The 8,803-nt window shown below is 45.0% G+C and overlaps 1 protein-coding gene across 3 annotated transcripts in view; it reads left to right on the top strand.

Moving 5' to 3' along the window:
- The window catches only part of si:cabz01090165.1 (uncharacterized protein LOC100333421 homolog), a 471,441-nt gene that overhangs the window by 172,696 nt on the left and 289,942 nt on the right, over positions 1-8,803 (top strand). For all 3 annotated transcript variants that reach the window (XM_035995843.1, XM_031304122.2, XM_031304121.2), the window contains exon 3: positions 3,334-3,462. The gene's annotated coding sequence lies outside the window, so the exon portion shown is untranslated. The remainder of the gene's footprint in view (positions 1-3,333; positions 3,463-8,803) is intronic.

Raw genomic sequence — 8,803 nt, 5'->3', positions numbered from 1 at the left:
CCGAGTCGCCGTCAGACACATAAGTCACCGTCAGACACCCGAGTCGCAGTCAGACACCCGAGTCAGTCAGACACCCAAGTCGCCGTCAGACAACCGAGTCGCCGTCAGACAACCGAGTCACAGTCAGACACCCAAGTTGCCGTCAGACAACCGAGTCGCCGTCAGACACCCGAGTCGCAGTCAGACACCCGAGTCACAGTCAGACACCCGAGTCGCAGTCAGACACCCGGGTCGCAGTCAGACACCCGAGTCACAGTCAGACACCCGAGTCACAGTCAGACAACCGAGTCACCGTCAGACAACCGAGTCACAGTCAGACACCCGAGTCACAGTCAGACACCCGAGTCACCGTCAGACAACCGAGTCACAGTCAGACACCAGAGTCACAGTCAGACAACCGAGTCACAGTCAGACACCCGAGTCACAGTCAGACAACCGAGTCGCAGTCAGACACCCGAGTCACAGTCAGACACCCAAGTCGCCGTCAGACAACCGAGTCACCGTCAGACAACCGAGTCGCCGTCAGACACCCGAGTCGCAGTCAGACACCCGAGTCACAGTCAGACACCCGAGTCACAGTCAGACACCCGAGTCACAGTCAGACACCCAAGTCGCCGTCAGACAACCGAGTCGCCGTCAGACAACCGAGTCGCAGTCTGACACCCGAGTCACAGTCAGACAACCGAGTCACAGTCAGACACCCGAGTCACAGTCAGACACCCGAGTCACCGTCAGACAACCGAGTCACAGTCAGACACCCGAGTCACAGTCAGACAACCGAGTCACAGTCAGACACCCGAGTCACAGTCAGACAACCGAGTCACAGTCAGACACCCGAGTCACAGTCAGACAACCGAGTCACCGTCAGACAACCGAGTCACAGTCAGCAGTAGTGAATTAAGTATTCAGATCCTTTACTTAAGTAAAAGTACTAATACCACAGTGTAAAAATACTTGGAAGTAAAAGTCCTGCATTTAAAATGTTACTTGAGTAAAAGTATGTATCGTCAGGAAAATATACTTAAAGTATTAAAAGTAAAAGCACACATGTGTTTTGTGTGCATACATCTTCATTTGTATAGTAACTACTAACTAAAGATGCCCCGAATGTTTACGCCCGCATATTCGAATTAGATCTGCGTGAAGTTTCCTGATCTCATGTTCTCCCTAGTTATCTCTAGTTTATTCTAACCTGGTTATTTTAATTCTGTCTAGACAGTATCTGAACAAAACACCTCACAGTTTCCCCCAGTGATCCGACAAACACCTCCTTCCTCCTCCCATTCACTTCCACTAACTCCTTCCCTCGCCCCAGTTTGTCTCCATCACCGTTAATCATGTTGTTTGCTGCTTATTTTTTAATAACACTGCTGTTTTTCTGCCATCGTGTGTGTGCCATGTGTTTTTTTTTAGTCATTTAGATTTTGTTATGTAATTCACTTGCACCTTATCATTGGGACTTTCTTGTACATTTTTCTTTTGGGTTTTAAAGCTGCTGTTGTTACAGCTCCGTCATTTATCTCTGCCGCACAAATTGTGTTTTGTGCTGTGTCCTTCTGTTGTGGCTGCATTTTATCACCTTGTTTAATTACCTTACTAGTATCAATTTTTTTTTTTTTTGTATTGCCGTGCAAACTAAATGAACTAAAGTAAAGAGAAGAACATCCCTACGGGCCTGAAACCAATGCACGTTAATTAATTAAGAAAATGGGATTTCTTCAAATGCCAAAAATGTAGTAGAGAAAGAAATACATTTCCAATGCATAGAGTGTGATGTAAGTATTCCTCCGATAGAAAAACAGTCACCTACGCTACACCCACACCACGCTGACATCAAACTTCCACCTTCAGGCGCTTTGTTGGTGCAACGTTATATATCCGTCTGTGATGTTCAATGTGTTCCGGGAGCTCTTCTGTGAAGAAATATTGAGATTTTGTTTAGTTTGTTTTGGTGTACCCGCTTTGCCTCAACCTTCCTCGTCAACTTCACTTAGCGCTTTCTTGCAATTTTCCCAGAATGCCTTAGGAGAAACCCAAGAGTGCAAGCATGAACAATAGGCTGTGGGTTACAATGTGTAGGTGGACGGAGTGATGAGGAACGGAGGGAAGAAAGAGAGCTTTTCTAGCTGTGAGAAGCGAGAGTCGTGCCACTTACTCAAAACACATCTTGTCTCTGCAGAAAACTGTAAACCCTCTCGCTGATGGATGGATTTTTTTTCCCCCCTGTACGATTGTTGAATCTTAGATGTAAATGTCAGCGGCTCTTCACAAAACCTTCACTCACTGAAGGACTGACGCCCGAATGTTGGCAAAAATGCCAATAAAAGCATTTTGGAGTATTTGTTAGGGCTGCAACTAACGGTTATTTTCATTCTCAATTGATGTGTGGATTATTTTCCTGATTAATCGAGTAGTTGTTTGTTGTATGAAATGTCAGAAGATGACGTCCTCTAATGTCTTGTTTTGTCCACAACTCAAAGATATTCAGTTAACTCTCACAGAGGAGAGAAGAAACTAGAAAATATTCACTTTTAACAAGCTGCCATCGGAGAGGTTTTACTTTTTATAAGAAATGACTAATAACGATAAATTGTTGCTCAGGTGCCTTTGGCGTTTGTTACCGATGCATTTTACAGTCACTTTTTGATGTTCTGGTTCCAGTTAGGTTTTGGAATAGATCGTGGTTGCCAACCTCTGGTTGGGGTTACAAAGTGTACGTTTCAGTGACACGCGGGACAAGAACGGGACAAGAACCCCGGTCTCCTGGGCGAAAGACGCTAAAGGTTGATCCTCGCGTCAGTATCCGACTTGGTCAGGTGCCTTGGCTGTTTGTTACTGATGCAAAAAAAGTCTCCTTTTTTTTAGCTGACGATTAATAGTCAATGTCTGCAACTTAAACGTCTGATTCATCAATATTTGTTTTCGCACTGCCAAAATTTGCATCTCCGTAAAATCTACTAAAACTACCAGAAGACTAGAAGACGAGATGCTCTCACTGCCATTTCACTGCGTTTTTACATGGGACAACAGTCAATCTCTGCAACTTAAAAGTTTTATTCATCAATAGCCTATTTGTATTCCTTTTGCCGAGATTTGCGTCTCCGTAAAACTACTACTGGCTCTAGATTCTCCCTCCCTGCTCGCCATGTCTGTACGTCGGGGGGGGGGGGGGGAGTGACATGAGTGACAGAAGGAAAGAAGCTAAAGGAATACTAATGAATTAATGATGCAACATGTTGACATTTCTTTCTTGCTTTCTCCATCCCATCCCTGCACTCCTTCCTCCCTCACTCCTTCCTCTCCTCCCCCTCTTTCTCTATGCCTCTCTTGCAGGACGGAGGCTGCCCTTGTTAGCTTGTCATCCTGCTGTAACCCCGAGGCCGGGGATGTGACTGGAATGTGAATTCAACCATAAGAGGACTGACTCCAACTGAGAACTTCCTGCTTCCCCGAGAAACTCAGGTAGGTCGTCAAGTAATGGAATTTCTAATGCCCCAATCCCTGATGTGGTCTGATTAAGTGTGTGTGTGTGTGTGTGTGTGTGTGTGTACATGCACAGACATTGTGTACGTAAACACACAGTAATACAATGTAATAGTGTGAGTGTGTTTTCCAGAATAGATGTAAAGGACGGGACAGACCTTCTGCTGACTCATGCACAGCTGATGTTGCTGTGCTTTACCCCCCCACCGCCCCCACCCTGCTGTGTGTGTGTGTGTGTGTGTGTGTGTGTGTGCGTGCGTGCATGCGTGCATGCATGCATGCATACGTGATACATTAGCAGACACAGCTTGTAAAATACATAGCTATGCATTAAAGTGCTGCCCTTGCAACATATTACATCCATTTAAACTGACAGATGGAGATATGTGCAGTTTGTTTCTTGTTGTATATTCTATGATGATCATTTGTTTGTTGTAAATCCACTTGTTTCATTCTGGCATCTTCAGTTCAACTCGACTACTCTACTCTCTTTCATTCTTGTCTCCTGTCACTGCAGGACTTTATTCCAAAGCTCTATGCAGCCATTATACAAAAAAAAAAAAAAGTCCTAAAAAGCTTCACACTTGAGTCGTTTAGCTAACTTATCCAGAGTGACTCACAATGCCTGCAGAAGTATAAGCTGCAATAAGCCGCAATTCCTGCATCACCCACAGTACAAGTGTCCAAGAGGAAGAGCTGTAAGAGGATTGCAAGGGTCAGAGCTGCAGTACACGGACAAAAGATGGAATAAATATTCCTGCGTCCATGAAAAAAAAAGGGATATATATATAATGTTTTCTTACCCAAGAAAAATAATCTTGTCAAGCACCATCTGCATTAGATTATTGTTTCAAGGTTATTGGTCTTCACTTTTCTACGTTTTCAATCAATTCATTTTGTCTTGGCTTTGATGGAACATGTCTGAAAAGGACCAATCTTACAAAACTTAACAAAACAAAACTTTTTTGGCCAACTGATTAAAACTGTGTATTTAAGATTTGAAGTCTAGGACTTGAAAGCATAGTTCAGATGTTTTAATGTGTGATTGAATGAGCTACTTCTCCATAGTTAGTGTGTTAGCTACAGCAGACGGCGGTCGGGACGCCCCCAGTTTTTAAAAGCAGGCAGGAGTACCGATATATACATATTTTAAACACTTAAAAAACATCTATATTTTAGTTTAAGTGGATGCTCTATTTGGATGCTCTTTACTTTGCTGTCAGACAGTCCTTTACCACGGGGAACTGAAGCCGTTATCTCTGCTGTCTTCAAAGCCTCCAGACTCCTTTGACAAAAACAGGCATTTTACTGGCATTTTACTGGTGTTAGAGGGGTAGGAACAAACAGCCGATATTGCGTATGGTTTGGAGTTTGGCCGTTGAAAAAGGGTCTAATACAGAGACGTGGCAAGAAGGGGGGTGGAACCGGCTCATCCTGAAATATGATTGGCCCCCCGGCCATAAGACGTGTAGGATCCATAGTTTTGGACCCATACTAGGGTCTAAAAATCGGTTTCTCTGCATCGTCCAACCTTATGAAAGCGTGACACAACATTTGCTGGAGAGCTCTTTTAATAATGCAGTGACTGACTCCATATTGAGTGAGTTTGATCCCAGAGGGAGTAATGCTCTTGACTCGTGTCCCTCTCAGTGTCAGTGTCTTCAGTCTGTCCCATAGGGCAACTGCTCCTCCTGCCTCAGAATGTGATTAATATGCAGGAGCAGAGAGGAGAAACCCTCGGTCTGTGTGGACTGATGATCCTGATTACACATCAGGATGACAGCAGCGCTTCTGCTCACGGCTCTCTCTCGTTTTCAGCCTCTCAACTAGCCCTGCAAATCTAATTGTGTGCTATGTCTACTGAGAATAGACCAGTGTGGGCGCAGCACCCATAAGGAGCTGGTTGACGTGTGTGTGTGTGTGTGTGTGTGTGTGTGTGTGTGTGTGTGTGTGTGTTCCCTCTCTCTAATCTCCCAACTGCTTAGTGCAGAACAGGGAAGATGAAGGGTTCCACTCTCAGCCAATCACTGAGGGAGTGTGAGCGAAGAAAGGCGATGGCGTCCTCGCAGAGAATCGCTCATCGGATATTTCATTTCCCTTTCAATTTTCTACATCATTTGTTACACCCCTTTATTCACAGCAGCCGGTACACATACAGTTACAGTGGGAGTGAACCTCTGCTGCTGTTCCACACTAAAGACCACGTGATAATTAATACCACACCTGAGACAAAGTGACATGTAACCCAATCATCTACCCACTGTTTTCGGCTGGTATACAGAAGTGGTGGAACACAAATGAGTATGTTCATGAAAAAGAAATATGTTTAAATGCACACAATATTCCTATTTTAAGCTATTTAAAGTGCCCATATTATGAAAAAAACACTTTTTCTGGGATTTGGAGTGTTATTTTGTGTCTCTGGTGCTTCCACACACATACAAACTTTGAAAAAAATCCATCCATGCTGTTTAGAGTGAGATACGGTTTCTGAATGTGTCCTGCCTTCAGTCTCTGGGTGAGCTGTTCAAAATCGGCATGGCTTGTGACGTCACAAGGAGCAGGCTAACCGCAACCATTAGCTCGTTAGCATGCTAACGCTAATGCTAACGCTAGCATGCTACCTCGTTCTCAATAGCAAAGCACTGCTACAACACACACAAGTTCACGATAATCTACAAAAGGAACTACTTACATGTGCGCCCTCATTTAGAAGTCTCCCAGCTAATCCTGCCTTGTAACTGACCGAAGTTGTAGAAACAGCCTGTCTTTTACTGTCTATGGAGCTAGCTAGCTGACATGATCTACATCTGAGCTACTGCACATGTGCAGTGCAATCAAAGATAGTACAGAAGAAGAAGAAGAAGAAAAGAGGTCTCACTCTGTAGCTAAAACAGAGACCAGGTGAAAAGAGGATCTGCAGCAGTGAGAGAGAGCACTGCAGTACAACAAAAATATGGTGTTTTTTGAAAATTAAACCATGTAAACCTATTCTGGTACAACCTTAAAATACAATTATGAACCTGAAAATGAGCATAATATGGCTGCTTTAAATGGCTAATGAGTAAGAATATTCCAATAAAATTCCCATTTACATGGAGCCGTGCAAAAAACGATATTTTCAAAGTGTTCCACCGGTGGCGGACTTGTTGGACCGTGCAAATGCAGCGTCCCTCTTTCATTCCTTCGACCACCTTCTTGATAAGGTCGCCGTTGCTACAACCGGCAATTTATTTGCGCTCGTCACGGATTGAACAACTCGCACACTTATCTGTTTCTTGTGCTAACCCTCGGTACCTGTTGCTAACGACGGATGGCAGTTTCCGGGCAGAACTAGCGCTTGTGAAATTTTGGTTCTACATTACGTGCATCAATCTACATACCGTCTGTAGATATGTCCTGATAGGGGTTGGCTGAATGCTTGATTCTGATTGTTCAATCAGTCAGCTATTTCTGTATAACAGACCGTTGCCATTTAGCCTGGACCTACCAGACTCTGGTACATTTCATTTGTACATGGCCACTCTCTCACGTGTTAACGTCCTTGAAGGCGGGTACTCTGTTGAAGTTTAAAACTATTGGATCTGCCCAGAGCCACTCTGGATCTGCCAGAACCAATCGCTAACGTTTGGTTGTGACGTATGTAAGCTAGTGTTACATTACATTACATTACATGTCATTTAGCTGACGCTTTTATCCAAAGCGACTTACAATTAAGTGCTTTCAACTGTGAAGGTTCAAACTCCAGACCACAAGTAGTAAGTGCAAATACAGTAGCTTTAAATAGGCAAAGCTACAAAGAGACAAATGAAAGTGCAGGTTCGAAAGTGCATGTTCAAGAATTTTTTTTTTTTTTTTTTTTTTATCCGAGGTGTAGTCGGAAGAGATGCGTTTTTAGCCTTTGGCGGAAGATGTGTAGGCTTTCGGCCATCCTGATATCGATGGGGAGCTCGTTCCACCATTTGGGAGCCAGGACAGTGAATAGTCGGGATTTCGTTGAGTGATTAGTTCTCCCTCGCTGTGAGGGAGCAGCCAGCAGTTTGGCTGATGCAAAACGAAGTGGGCGGGTTGGGGTATATGGTTTGACCATGTCCTGGATGTAAGCGGGTGCTGATCCGTTCGTGGCCCTGTACGTAAGTACTAGTGTCTTGAAGCGGATGCGGGCCGCGATTGGTAACCAGTGAAGAGAGCGGAGGAGAGGTGTAGTGTGAGAGAACTTGGGGAGGTTGAAGACAAGTCGAGCCGCTGCATTCTGAATGAGCTGCAGGGGTTGGATGGCACATGCAGGCAGGCCAATCAGGAGGGAGTTGCAGTAGTCTAGACGTGAGATGACTAGAGCCTGAACCAGAACCTGAGCCGCCTTCTGCGTTAGAAGGGGACGTATCCTTCTGATGTTATGCAGCATGTATCTACACGATCGGGTGGTTGCAGCAATGTTAGCAGTGAAGGAGAGTTGGTCGTCAAGTGTTACACCCAGGTTTCTAGCAGTCTTGGTGGGGACTACCACAGAGTTGTCAATTGTTATAGTCAGGTCTTGGGTAGAAGAGCCCTTCCCTGGAAGGAAAAGGAGCTCAGTCTTATCGAGGTTGAGTTTCAGTTGGTGTGTGGACATCCAAGAAGAGATGTCAGTCAGACAGGCCGAGATACGTGCTGCTACCTGAGTTTCAGACTCAGGAAAGGAGAGAATTAGTTGGGTGTCATCTGCGTAGCTGTGATAAGAAAAGCCGTGCGACTGAATGACAGACCCGAGAGAGTTGGTGTACAGAGAGAAGAGGAGGGGACCCAGGACTGATCCCTGAGGAACCCCAGTTTTAAGTGGGCAAGGTTCTGAGCTAGACCCTCTCCAGGTTACCCGGTAGGTTCGGTCTGCCAGGTAAGATGTGAGCCATGAGAGCGCAGAGCCTGAGACACCCAGATGTGTCGAGAGTGTCGAAATGAGGATCTGGTGGTTCACTGTGTCAAAGGCAGCAGAAAGATCCAGAAGGATGATAATGGAAGAGAAAGAGGTTGCTCTAGCGATGTGAAGTTGCTCAGTGACAGCAAGGAGGGCAGTTTCTGTTGAGTGACCAGCCTTGAAGCCAGACTGGTGGGGATCAAGAAGGTTGTCCTGGTGGAGATAGGTAGAGAGTTGATTATAAATGGCACGCTCAAGAGTTTTAGATAGAAATGGAAGAAGGGAGACTGATAGGTAAGCAGATCATCTGGGTCTTTAGATTTCTGCCATTTCCTTTCCGCTGCCCGTATAGTTGATCTTTCAGCACGTACTGAGTCAGATAACCACGGAGCTGAGGAGGATTTGCGAGCCTGTCGTGAAGTAAGA

The sequence above is a fragment of the Sander lucioperca genome, chromosome 20 (assembly GCF_008315115.2).
Source record: "Sander lucioperca isolate FBNREF2018 chromosome 20, SLUC_FBN_1.2, whole genome shotgun sequence".
NCBI lineage: Eukaryota > Metazoa > Chordata > Actinopteri > Perciformes > Percidae > Sander > Sander lucioperca.
Note: the sequence above shows the minus strand (reverse complement) of the source record. Positions and strands in the feature narration are given on the sequence as shown.